The 14,899-nt window shown below is 36.3% G+C and overlaps 1 protein-coding gene across 2 annotated transcripts in view; it reads right to left on the bottom strand.

Moving 5' to 3' along the window:
• Positions 1 to 14,899, bottom strand: part of NALCN (sodium leak channel, non-selective) — a 1,159,715-nt gene that overhangs the window by 80,591 nt on the left and 1,064,225 nt on the right. The gene's annotated exons all lie outside the window — the stretch shown is intronic.

Genomic DNA, 14,899 nt, shown 5'->3' with positions numbered 1-14,899 from the left:
ACGGATCTAACTGACAATACTCCAACCACCTGGCTGGGGAGAAAAACTGGCTGCTATCGCTGCCTTGGATGTGTCACTTGTAATGCAATGATCACCGGTACTCAGTTCCAACACCCTGAACGCAGGAAGAAATACAAGATCAAATATGCGGTGACCTGTACTACTACACACATTGTGTATCTCTTGAACTGCCCATGTGGCAAATATTATACTGGAAAGACCACGGACGATGCCAGGACCAGGATGGCCAACCACCGATACAGCATTCGATTGGCCCTCAAGAACGGAAAATCAGACCAACCAGTGGCCCGCCACTTCCTGGAATCCGGACACTCAGTTACAGATATGCGATTTAGAATAATCAATCATGTTCCAAAATTGAGCAGGGGAGGAGACAGAGCCACGATCCTTCTACGAAAGGAAGCTAGATGGATTTTTGAATTGGGAACCTTAAAACCTAGGGGCCTAAATGTCCACACAGGATCGCAGTGCTTCCTATAATAGATGATCCATTGACTTTCAGGATAGAGAATCCACAGATCTGACGAGAGTCCATGGTCTTGATGAGAGCTCATGGTCCATTTGGTGATGCTTTATCTATTTATTTCATTACCTCTCTTTTGAATGGTTTGAGACAACAATCATTAATTTGTAATATTTAATCATGTAATATTGTATCTAAGTCTCTTTACAAAAGATGTTGATTATGAATTTTGAATTTTGTATTCTGCTCTCTGGAATATGAGCAGCAAATGTTCCTCTTCATACTTTCCTATGGCCTTCTACACCTTTCTGTGGTCCTCTATATATCTAATGGCATGTTCGACTCATCTTGGTGTTTTTTTATTTATTTATTTATGTTTTTAATCTTTTTCCCTTGGCCCGCTGAGGACTGACATTGTTTATTTATTTGACCACTCATATTGTTTAGTTATTTTCTCACTGGTGTATGGATTTTTGTTATGCATACGCTGGTATATCGATATTGATTTTGGTACTCTTGATATGAAATTTTTGTAAAATTTTTGTAGAGTTCACTTTTGGTTGACATGATTAGAGAATATTCTACAGATTCACTTCTTATTGTTAGGTGGAAAGTTTGGGTTTTGGCAGTCCCAGCTACTACTATATGTTTATTTGACAAGATTATTTAGTTTGTCTGACTTATGCTGTGATTATGTTTTATAGATTATTTATATAGGATTGCACTTTGTGCAATTGTGGTAAGTTAGATTTTTTAACATTGTGGTTTGGGGTGTGTGTCCCCCATAAACTCACTGGTGTTCTTCACTATTTTATTTATTTTTCTTATTGTATTAGTTTATTAGTCATTATCTAAATGGTGTGACTATATTAGCAATATGTGACATCACTGTTTCCAATTCCATTGTTATGATAGCAGTCACCCTGTGGAGCAGCTAGAGCTGCTGTCACACAAATAGACACAACCACACTTGCTTAGCTCTTCCGACATTGATTTGTTGACCATTTGAGCTTACGTTCCTGTATTGTGATGTATAGTGATTTAGAACTGCTGATTCTGTACATAGGAGGGCTGTCATGTTAAAGGGGCGGTCTGCACTAAACTGATGCTTCCCGTTCATTGGTGCAGTTGGACAACCAGGTGGAGCCTTGGAGAATAGCCTGTGGCTATTGGAGGCAAGTTAGATGGTTTGTTTATTCTATAATGTAGGGCACACCGCTCTGATCAGCTTGACCCTGGGTCAGCAGAACTAACACGGCTGCTACTTGCATTGACCCTTGAATAGGGGAGGAGTAACTACTTATGTGCGGAGCCTGTATGTGTTTGTGCCCGTTTGCACTGTGGACTTCACTCAGTTGTTGCGGGGAGGTGGTGCCAGACAGCATAGGATTCTTATCCCTCCTCTAGTCTTATAGTGCCTGCTAGTTTTTAGTGACGATCCGTTAGCGCAGGTGATTTAAGCTACCTTCGTAATGACAGCTGTCAGGGCTTACATGCGGGGAGGCTGTGTTTATGACAGACCAGTGTTTGTTTTCACTTGATTGGCTAAACGATGGGGGTGTGTGGTTCTCTGTGGTCTGATTGGTGGAAATTCATTGATAGATATTTTGCTATTTACATTTGAAACTGAACAGCGGTTTCATTAGCATATGTTTAGGATGGATGTTTTATGTCAGTAATCCTTTGTGGTCCAAGGGGATAACCTTTTATTCACTTTTCTTTCAGTTATTTCACAATATGTGCACTGATTGGATCAATTGTTAGGGGAGGGTTCTATTCACCTTTAAATTTTTGCCATTTTGTATTGTTGTTTGTCAGAGGAAGGGACTGTTTGGTGTCCCGAAACGTCACAATAAATATTTTTGTTTACACAGATGGCCAAAGTCCAGAGAGTGCTTATTTATTATTGAATCTATGGATATTTTTTACAGCACCCTGGTGTGTGTGTGTGTGTGAATGGATGTGTGTGTATATATGTGTGTGTGTATGTATGTGTATATATATATATATATATATACACACATATATATATATATATATATATATATATATACATATATATATATATATACACACACAAATTATAAATATATATACATTTATACACACACACATATATATATATACATATATATATATATATATATATATCATTTGTTTCCGTTTTTTAATGTGCCCCCCTGATTAAACACTGGCCCCACCTTGGCCCCCCCAGTAAAATTTGTCTAGAACCGCCACTGATAGAGAGGCATTGATAAGTGAAAAATCAAAGGACAGGAAATTTACCATCCATAACCAGTTAAGGTAGAACATTGAAATTTGTGACAGAATTCTTTTGAATTTAAAAATATATTTATTTTTAAATATTTACCAAAGTTGCTTCCAATGCACTAGTAATGGATGTACATTTCCAAAATGAAATGTGGTTACGGACAGTGTGCCTTTTTTCCTTATAAAAACACAAAGTAGTAACCACATTTTTTTAATTCAGAAAGTCCTTTTATTTTACATAGGGAAATAATTTCACATCAATTCTTCTCAAAGAGGCAGGCTACATCAGTTGTGGTAAAGACAAAGTATATTAAATCATCTCTTTAAGGACTAAATATGCAAAGAGCTTCAACCTTAAATGCAATGTAATTAAATACTGGGAATAATATGAAGCTAAATTTAAATAAATTACTGTTTTAATTACTGATTACATACTTTACATTTACATTTTTAGTAGTTTTATTTATAAAATCTTTTAGAGCTCTGGTTAACGGTTTCACGAAACTAAAAAGTTGCACAAAACACATCAAAACTACATTACAAAGTACAGTTACACTCAAAATAACACTAATAAAAATTAATTTAAAAAAATATTACACACAAAATTTATAAGGGCTCAAAGATATGAGCTCTCAGTTGTTAGAAAAGAAAAAATTGAGATACATAAATATACATGTCTAAAGATGTATATTTATGTATATATTTGTCTATATATGTGTACATATGTATTTATGTATTTTTATGTGTGTATATATATATATATATATATATATATATATATTTAAAGACATATACACATATAAATACATATGCATACATATATTGACATATATATATCTATACTATAATCGTGTTTGTCAATTGCCGTCGTCAGTTGCGCACGCATCCAAGAGAATGTTTTGTTGCGCGTGCAGCCAAAAGAATCCACTTGGATGCAGCATAGCCAAACAAAGCAAAAACTAAGAAAAAAATCTAACAAAAATATTAACAAAAAAACACGTAACCGCCCGCACAAAATAACAAATAAACCTAACCGCCCGCACAAAATTATAAAATACCTAACCGCCCCCACGAAGTATTAACAAAAAAAAAACTAACCTCCCAATGAAGTACAGTATTAACAAAAAAAACTAACCGCCGTACGAAGTATTAACAAAAAAACACCTAAGCGCCCGCAAAAAATATTAACAAACACCTAAACCGCCAACCCCCACATCGCAAAATAATAAAATTAACCCCTAATCCACAAATTAAACAACAACGCAAATAACATAATTAAAATATTAACCCTTAAACCACCAACCCCCCACATCGCAATAAACCTAATTAATGCATTAACCCCTAACCTCCAATCCCCACATCACAATAAACCTATTTAACCTATTAACCCCTAAACTGCCAACCCCCCACAATGCAAATAACTAATTTAATTACTAAGCCACCTAACCTAACACCCCCTAAATTAAACCCAATTACATAAAATAAAAAACTACTAAGATACAATTAAAAAAAAAAGCAACCTGAGAATTAAATAAATCTAAAATTACAGAAAATAATAAACAAAATTATCAAAAATAAAAAAATTAAAACTAATCTAATACCCCTATGAAATAAAAAAGCCCCCCCCCCCAAATAAAAACAAACCCTTATCTAAACTAAACTACCAATATCCCTTAAAAGGGCCTTTTGTAGGGCATTGCCCTAAGTTAAACAGCTCTTTTACCTAAAGAATTACCAATTACCCACTAACAGTAAAACCCCCCCATCCACCCAACCCCTCCCAAAAAAACCTGTTTAAAAAAACCTAAGCTACCCATTGCCCTAAAGGGCATTTGTATGGGCAAAACAGCTCTTTTGTGCCCAAAAAAATAAATAAAAAATACCTAATTTAAAAAAAAATCACCCCCCCAAAAAAACAAAAAAACCTAAGTCTAACTCCAAAATAGGTACTCACAGTTCCTGAAGTCCAGCGGCAAAGGTCTTCTTCCAGGCGGTAAAGGTCTTCATCCAGCGCAGGGACATCTTCTATCTTCATCTGGAGCGAAGGCGGCGTGGAACGGAGGTGATCGTGGAGGGGAGATGACTGTGGAGCAGGACCGGCAATCACGGAGCAGGACCGGCATGGAGGTTCCTCTTTATGAGGTCGCCGCCGCACACTGAAGATTGAATGCAAGTTACACCATTCCTATTGGCTGAAATGTTGAAATCAGCCAATAGGATGAGAGCTACTGAAATCCTATTGGCTGATTTGAACAGCCAATAGGATTTCAGTAGCTCTCATCCTATTGTCTGATTTCAAAATTTCAGCCAATAGGAATGCAAGCTACCTAAATGGGGTACCTTGCATTGAATATTCAGTATGCGGCGGCGACCGCATGAAGAGGATCCTCCACGCCAGTCCTGCTCTGCGACGGCTGGTCCTGCTCCGCGGTCATCTCCGCTCCATGCCGGTCCTGCTCTATGGTCATCTCCGCTCCACAATCAGATGTGCAACTCAACTGTCAGGATGCCAGGAATCAGACTGAGACGAGAAGTGCAAAAATAATCACACCTTTATTAATAGCAAAAAATAATAAAAAGTCCATAAGTCAAATAACAAGCCAGGAATCAAAACCAGAGCTGGTAGTCAGACGAGCCGAGTCAGGAGCCAAAGCGAGTAGTCAGACGAGCTGGAATCAGGAACAAGGAGAACAACAGAGTCAGGAACAAGCCAGGGATCAGGAACCAGGAGGGACGTCAGACAGCCAGGTAATACACAGGAGCTCTCACAAACAGGTCTGAGACAACGCAAGGGCAAAGCATACTGAACAGAGGCCCTTTAAATAATAAGTGATGACATCACAATTCTGAGACTGCATCCTGTCTCACACGGATGATGTACACCAGTCTGGCCATAAAAGGAAGTGCAGGAAATGAGCAGCATCACACAGTATGCACCAGAGTCAGCAAGAGAGGTGAGTAAAATGGCTGCCAGCAGCACATGGCAAACAAAACAGGGAAAAAACCCTGACAGCAACGCCTTCGCTCCGGATGAAGATAGAAGATGTCCCCGCACTGGATGAAGACCTTCCCTGCCAGACTTCAGGAACTGTGAGTACCTATTTCGGAGTTAGACTTAGGTTTTTGTTTTAATTTTTTGGGGTGTTTTTTTTTTAGATTAGGTTGTTTTTTTTATGGCCGCAAAAGAGTTGTTTGTAAAAGAGCTGATTGCCCTTTTAAGGGCAATGCCCATATAAATGCCCCTTTAGGGACAATGGGTAGCTTAGGTTTTTTTAAACTTAGGTTTATTAAACTTAGTTTTTTTTTATTTTGGGGGGTTGGTTGGGTGGGGGGGTTCTACAGTTAGGGGGTAATTGGTATTTTTTAGGTAAAAGAGCTGTTTAACTTAGGGCACTGCCCTACAAAAGGCCCTTTTAAGGGCTATTGGTAGTTTAGTTTAGATTAGGGGGTGTTTTTATTTGGGGGGTATTTGTATAGGGCTATTAGATAAGGTTTATTTATTATTATTTTTTTTTATAATTTTGTTTATTATTTTTAGTAATTTTAAATAGACTGCCCTCTGGGCAGGCTTATCGCCTAGTATAAATATATAAGTGCATTGGAGCCTTGGCCGTTACGTAGATGAAAACATGAAAAAACAAATTTATGCAATATTCATATTTAATAAAGGTTTAAACTATGTATTTACTTTAAATGTTTCACTTTGCAATGTTCTGCACATAGCAAAATAGTTTCTATATATTTCTAAATATATATATATATATATATATATATATATATGTATATATCTATACCTATATATAATCATTTATTTATATATATATATATATATATGTATAAATATATATTGTACCAAAAAAAACACACCAGATATATATATAAATATTTATTTATGAATAAACAGAAAATATTCTGCTATGTGAAAAACATTGGAATGTAAAATATTCATATTTTCATGTTGGGTTAGCACAATTTAGAATATGCGATCGGGTTTTGCGCACAAGTCCCCCCCCCACACACACTTTTTTTTCTCTATTGACTTCTATGGGGGAATACATGAACATGCACGCGGTATTCTAACTGGCTTTTTGCATTTGTCAGGTTAGTGCTCATACGAAAACAGTTTACTTTCAACTCATTTTACCAGCGCAACCCGACGAGCACAAAAAGCTAACTTTTAGCGCAATTAAAGGTAAAGGTATTTTAAAAGTCAAAAGGCGAAACACGTCAGGGCGTTTGGGGACGTGTTGTCTCCATTTTTAACCGCAGAATGTGTTAACCTTAGCTTCTAAAAATCACCTAATAAATTAAGTTCTTTATATTTACTTTAGGTGGCTTCCTTAGTGGAGCATTCATTTCTAATCACTACAATAAACTTAATTTAAGTTAACTAACTACGGGGTTGACTCTGGGGAAGTGGGAAAATTGTAGCCGCTAACTTAAAATGCTCACTGATTATGCGTGAGAGAGACTTGTTTGTATACCACGCTAACTAGAGTTACTATGGTGTGAGAGACGTGCTTGTATACTTTGCTAACTAGCGTTATTATGGTAATTAGCACTAACGGGGGCCAGCAATCTATATCCTTGTAACACTGCAGATACATGGTTCTGCAACTACATATGTGTTTATCCGCTATTGCTGCAGCCAGGACTTAACTATCTCAGTGGGAGGGGTCCCTTGACTAAGTAGTGAGTCGCACTGGCTCACACATCTCATTATCAGACGGAGATATTTGTAGTTTAAACTGACCGTAGTATTACTATACCGTAGAATTTTAACTTACAGTACTACTATTATTCCGTTGTGACAGTGGGAGAGTGTGTTATACATATGATCAATCTTATAACATCCCATACCATTTAGTAGCTGTACATTATAGCTCTAGTAAATCTGATAACTGGAGAACATTTAGTATAACTATTTTATACCCCAAGTCATTTTTTCCACACAAAAATATTAACCACTTATTGCTCCAGCCATCCAGACTAGGTTATTTGTATATATTGGAACTATGTATAACAAAATATGATATCTAATGATATGGCTACACGCAACAACTAGTCATACTTTGTTGAATCATAACTGCTAAAGCTATTATTATAAAGCGAATATTACTCCATGATATTATTGGCAACTTACATTTGCCCTATTTAAATGATGATGTTATATTCACATAAAAATATATCTTAACAGTGAACACAGTTGTTGCTAAATAATATTTTTTTATACAATTATTCTCTCTGGTTTCTGGCAGTCAATACCATTATAGTGACAGTAGGCAATATACTTATGTTAGAAAATGACCGCACCTCTGGGAGATCTATAGAACGCTACTTACTATTGGTTCTAATTATCCAGCTATTTCAGGCTACTTTAGTATATACCTGGGATACTCACAAATAAATAAATAGACACATGTGTTACTTGTGCACTATTACCATACCATAGTGCTCCCCCTCATATAGTGGTGCATTGAATCTATTGGTAAACAATACACTCTCTCACTTAGTTTGAGAATTCCTCATCCTATTGTGGTTACATTTATTAGCCACCTCTGGCACAATTGTGCCCTCCAGATCATTAATCCTACCAGCACAACACAAAACAGTTTACTATCCCCAGTAATCTATACAAACTATTGAGTTTATCCGTGTGTGCTGGAGGATCCTACCCCATTTTGAAGCTACAGCGTTACTCATCTGTGTTTTTAATACACCACATTATTTTAATTTTTATATATAATAAAAGTTAAGTTTTACCCCTAGTACTGGGGGATTTTCTTTTTCGTTGTCCTTTGGGTACTCCTAGTCCAGTGGTTTACGTGTTGTTGAGTGCTATTTATGTACACACCTTTTTCCTCTGCTTTGCATTGTGAATTACCTTTTAGTCTCCTTTTGTATAAAATTTGAAATAAATAGTAAATTCATACATATTTCTCCTCAGGAAGATACTTGTGCAGAAAAAAAAGGAGAAAAAGAAATGCATTTATATGTCAGAGCATTTTATTATTGCTCTATAACTTGCTTATAACTATTGTTTTAAACCCTGCAAAAGGGTTAAACACATAATTGAAGTCAGCTCCAGAGCAGCAATGTACTACTGTGACCTAGCTGAAAAAAGGTGAGACAATGACAAAAGGAATATAGCCAACAATCACCAGCTAGATTAGTGCAATGCTGATCCTGAGTGAACCTAAATATGCTTTTCAACAAAGGATAAGAAGACAAAGTAAATATGATCATAGAAGTGAATTGAAAAGTGTTTTAAAACTACATGTTTGGTCTAACCCAGGAAACTTTACTTTTGACGTATGAAATATGCATAAGATCACCCTAAAGGGTCAGATTACACATGGAGTGGTATTTAATGCTCCCGCTTGTGGGCTAACTCCGCTAATAGTAAGCTTTGTGTGCGCATCGGGTAGCGCTCGTATTACCAGTTGAAGGCAAAACTTTTTGCTCCCTCGCTAACCCGATGCACGCAAAAAGCCGAAGTTAAAATATTGCAAACGTGTTAACATATTCCCTGTAGACATATGTATGTATCTCTATGTTAAAGGACCAGTCAACACAGTAGATTTGCATAATCAACAAATGCAAGATAACAACACAATGCAATAGCACTTAGTCTGAACTTTAAATGAGTAGTGGATTTTTTTTCTGACAATTTTAAAAGTTATGTCTTTTTCCACTCCCCCTGTACCATGTGACAGCCATCAGCCAATCACAAATGCATACATGTACCATGTGACAGTCATCAGCCATTCACAAATGCATACACACTTATTCTTGCACATGCTCAGTAGGAGCTGGTGACTCAAAAAGTTTAAATATAAAAAGACTGTGCACATTGTTTAAAATTGCATGCTCTATCTGAATAATGAAAGTATAATTTTGATTGAGTGTCCCTTTAAAGCCCTTTACATGCTTCCCCCCCAACACTTGAGACCTCATATCTTAATTTAACTTTCACAGCTAGACAGTGCTAGTTCATGTGTTCCATATAGATAACATTGTGCTCACTCCCATGGAGTTATTTATGAGTCAGCAATGATTGGCTAAAATGCAAGCCTGTCAAAAGAAATGAAATAAGGGGGCAGTCTGCAGAGGCTTAGATACAAGGCAATCACAGAGGTAAAACGTGTATTAATATAACCGTGTTGGTTATGCAAACCTGGGGAACTGCCTTTGAACTATTAGTGATAATAATGATTCTAGGGTTCGCTAACAGTAAATAAATAAAGTTTTGTTTGAGTTTAATGTTGATTAGAAAACAGGTATTCTAAAGGGGAACAGACAGGATTTATTGATGCATTTTATTATTGTGGGTGAATGTCATGTCTCAGTGAAAATTTTTAAAGGGACACAGAACCCAAATTTTATCTTTCACGATTCAGATAGAGCATGCAATTTTAAGCAACTTTCTAATTTACTCCTATTATCAATTTTTCTTCATTCTCTTGCTATCTTTATTTGAAAAGCAAGAATGCAAGTTTAGAAGCCGGCCCATTTTTGGTTCACAACCTGGGTTGTCTCTGCTGATTAGTGGATAAATGCTGTCCATCATCTGAACCAAAAACTGTCTGGCTCCTTAGCTTAGATGCCTTCTTTTTCAAATAAAGACAGCAAGAGAACGAAGAAAAATTGATAATAGGAGTCAATTAGAAAGTTGTTTTTAATTGCATGCTCTATCTCAATCATGAAATTTAAACTATATAGATAATTCTATATTACATATTTACTTTTCTTTTAGAGCCTGGAAATAAATAAAGCTATTCAAGTTGTGTATATGAGATAGGGTAACAGTCTATGATGATTTTCTGACTCCTATACTGGACTAATAATTAACTGTTTATGAGTCAGTGCTAGCTCCCTGCTTGGCTACATGCTCTATTATAGTAATTAGACCAGTAATCAACTGCCATATTTGCTCATCTAGACAACGGTGCATACTATTCTGATTTGGCACCAGTCAATAACATAATACATCAACTATGTGCCCCTGCGTACATTAGCCAATGTTCTCCTCATAGGCAGAAAACAAGTATATTCTGGCTTTTCTATAAAATAAACAGTCATGAACCAGTCAAGGAATGCAATGCATATTTTTGTAGTGCACCATAATACCGTTTTATGTTCTTTAAAATAGAATATTTGTTTTATGATTTATTTAAATGGGAAGTTAAGTCAAATTTAAACTTAAAGAAATATGAAACAGTGCTCCTTAAGTAAACAAAGTATGTTAAATCAAAACAGAAAAAGAAAGATTACATTAAAAACAGCAAACAACTTACTTGTTTTACCGCTAAGAAATGAACAGTGTAGCCACTGCGTTTAGTGAGATAAAGGAGCTACTATTATAAAACTTAAATTCTACTTTCACAGGATGTTTGCAGCAAAAGTCCTCTACTGAGCATGGGCAATAAACTGACTGGAGCTAGTGTGTGTGTCTCCTAGCAACCACTACAAAAGGAAAGCTAGCTGGGGCTCAGGGGTAGAACCCATGTGGGAACTAGCTGGTGCTCAGGGCAGAACCTATGTGGGAGCTAGCTGGTGCTCAGGGCAGAACCCATGTGGGAGCTAGCTGGTGCTTAGGGCAGAACCCATGTGGGAGCTAGCTGGGGCTCAGGGGCAGAACCCATATGCGAGCTAGCTGGGGCTCAAAATTAAGTTCAGCACCTGGAGTTGAAATGTATGATGCAAATTAGAGATCAGCATGGCAGGTAAATTTCAGAGTTTCTCTTGAAAGTGTTTCTGTATGTATGTTTGTCTCTGTCACTTTGAGGACGTGCGAGAACTGTTTCCAGTGTTCTTGTCACTGTGATCAAATATGTGAGTTTGTTTGTGTGTGTGTGTGTATGGTCTACTCTAAAGGTATACTTGTGGCCCTGTGTTAGTGTCAAAAAGACTGACAAAATAGCTTGTGTGTTGCTAACATCAATGAGGTAGAAACATATGTTCTGTGTCACTGCCATCAAGGGGTTAAAACCTATTATTGCAATCAAGAGGATAAAAATAAATATTTGCTGACATCAGACGGGTTAAAACCACTGTGCTGTAGTACAGGCAACTATAGATCCAACTAATGAACTACATCTGTGTTTTTGGTATAGGTTATTAAAATCACTAATATTTACAACTACCGGTATTATTGGCATCAACTATTTTAAAAGCTCTGTTTCTTGCATCAAGGGATTAAAATAATTTGTTTTTCTATTAACATAAATTATAAATATTGTGATACTGGCATCAATGAGGATTAAAATCACTGTTGTCTGTGTTACTGGCATCAAAAGGTTACTATTCGATTGTTATGGAGATCAAGTGTGTAAATATTAATTTTCTGTGATATTTGCATCAATTAGGTTAAAATTACTTTTTACTGCTATTGGCATCAAAGGTTAAAATTACCTTTCTGTTACTGGCATTAATGTAGTTAAAGGGACAGTAAATGTAAAAAATAATGTTACATAATTCTCCACATAGTGCAAAACTATGTAACATTATCTTAGCGACAGCTTTAAAAATCTAAAAATTTTAGAGATTTTACCCCTCAAAGTTGCCTTTACCTGGTCTCCTCTCCAGGCTCTTCTGATCATTTCTTCTTTTTTAAAAGAGATTCAACAGCGCGCCTGATCGCACTATTGAACTGAATGTAGCTCGCTCCAGCTACCAGACCAGAGTGGGAGCGCGCTACATTCAGTTCAATAGCGCGAACAAGCGTGCTGTGATTAGACAGCGTGCCCGCAAAGCACTTTTGAAAAAGAAGACATGGTCAGAAGAGTCTGGAGAGGAGACCAGGTTAGTGCAACTTTGAGGGGGGAATCTCTAAAATCTTTAGAATTATGTAACATTATTTTTTACATGTACTGTCCCTTTAATTGCTAATCTGTGTGTTATCGGCTGGATGTGTCAAAACTGCAACTCTGATAGGCAGTATCATCAAGAGAGTTAAAATCCCCGAGGGCACTAACTGATGAGCAGTGTAAGAGGATGCTGGTACCATTATGATAGGGCTACCATGTACATAATCTCACATATAAATTAGGCATATATCTGGTATGAGGAATATTCAGGGGCTGTCCCTGATTGGAGCTATAATTTGAGCATATAGCTGACATGATGGGTCTACATAGACCAGTGGTTTTCAAACCTATCCTCAGGCCTCCCTGACAGGACAGATTTTCAGTATATCTGAACTGGAGCAAAGGTCAAATGATCAGCAGATTAGTAAACATGCTTATTAACTTGCTTTAACCCAATGTAATCCTAAAAATCTGACCAATTAGGGAGGCGTGAGGACAGGTTTGAAAACCCCAAGACATAGACTTTGTTTCTTACCGCAGGTCTCATTAGACACAAAGTGGCCTGCAAATAATAAACATTAAAGGGACACTGAACCCAAATTTTTTCTTTCGTGATTCAGATAGAGCATGCAATTTTAAGCAACTTTCTAATTTACTCCTATTATGAATTTTTCTTCGTTCACTTGCTATCTTTATTTGAAAAAGAAGGCATCTAAGCTTTTGTTTCAGACCTCTGGGCAGCACTTTTTTATTGGTGGATTCATTTTTCTACCAATCAGCAAGAATAACCCAGGTTATTCACCAAAAATGGGCCGGCATCTAAACTTACATTCTTGCATTTCAAATAAAGATACCAAGAGAAGGAAGAAAATTTGATAATAGGAGTAAATTAGAAAGTTGCTTAAAATTGCATGCTCTATCTGAATCACGAAAGAAAAAATTTGGGTTCAGTGTCTTATCTGAGCATATTGCTGATATAAAGGAGTCTACTAAGACCATTCTTCTGTTCAGAGGTCTATTGCCGGCATGAGAGGACAATAGTCTGATTTCTTATTTGGGCATAAATATGAGCTGAGCCTCATTTAGATGTATATTTTGTATAAATAGGGCTTACAGAGGCATTTGTTTGACCCAAGGTATTACTTTATTTCTTGTAGTGAAAAAGGTGTTTTGATCACTAAAGATCTGCTACGCATCAGTATTACTTTACTTCTAATTGGCAAAATGCATTTACAATTCTGGTAAATAAATATTTATTTCTTTACACACACTATGACTAGATTACGAGTTACCTTTGCTAGATGGAAGCTTTTTGCACACGATCAGGTTGCACTCTTATTATGAGTTGAAAGTAAAACATTAGAGTATTCTCCCATAGACTTCAATGGAGCGAGTAAACAGGAAAAAAAACAAAAAACACTCATGCGCTAATCCAACCGCATTTATTCAAGTGCGCCAAACCCAACATGAATTATCAATATTTCACATTCCAATGTTCTTTACATAGAATAATATGTTCTATTTATTCATAAATAAATATTTATATATATATATATCTGATTGATCTTTGGTCTCTCTCTCTCTCTCTCTATATATATATATATATATATAAACTGTATATATATATATATATATATATATATATATATATATATATATAGAGAGAGAGAGAGAGAGAGAGAGAGAGAGAGAGAGAGAGAGAAAGAGAGAGAGAGAAATATCTAAAAATACTTACAAAATTTTCTAATCTGTGAAGCACATTGGAATGTAAAATGTGTACACTACTTACAGTTAAACACATTATTAAATATTAAAATTGAATAAAAATGTATTGATATCTATTTTACATGAGCAACATCAGATATTTATAGAAATATATATTTAATAATAAAAAGTACATTATTTTCTATGTGAAGAACATAAGAATGTAAAATGTTTTGCGCATCGGGTTTCACGATTTAGATATAATCCACTGAAATAAGTGCACTCCCACGAACAGTAAATTTAAATTCTGCCAGGTTGCTATAGAAAGTTAAAATATCCAAGTTTTAATGCAAGCGCTCACTGGACTTGATAGCGCAGCATAAGTGCAGACAGCCATGTGGTTGCCTTAAGTAGCACCTACAGGGGGCGCACTACATCACCTTCCTGGCAGGTATGTGCTGTTATATTAATATACATTGCTACTACAGACTCTATGGGGCTGATTTATCATACTGCGAATGCAGAAGTTTCCGCCGGAAACCAAAGTTAAGAAGCAGCGATCGTAAGACCGCTGCTCCTTAACTCATCTGCCACTTCTGAGGTGTCGGATAGCTATACCTCTTTGTACATA

The sequence above is a fragment of the Bombina bombina genome, chromosome 3, assembly GCF_027579735.1.
Source record: "Bombina bombina isolate aBomBom1 chromosome 3, aBomBom1.pri, whole genome shotgun sequence".
NCBI classification, from domain to species: Eukaryota; Metazoa; Chordata; class Amphibia; order Anura; family Bombinatoridae; genus Bombina; species Bombina bombina.
The sequence above is the reverse complement of the archived record's forward strand: the minus strand, read 5'-3'. Positions and strand labels throughout refer to the sequence as shown.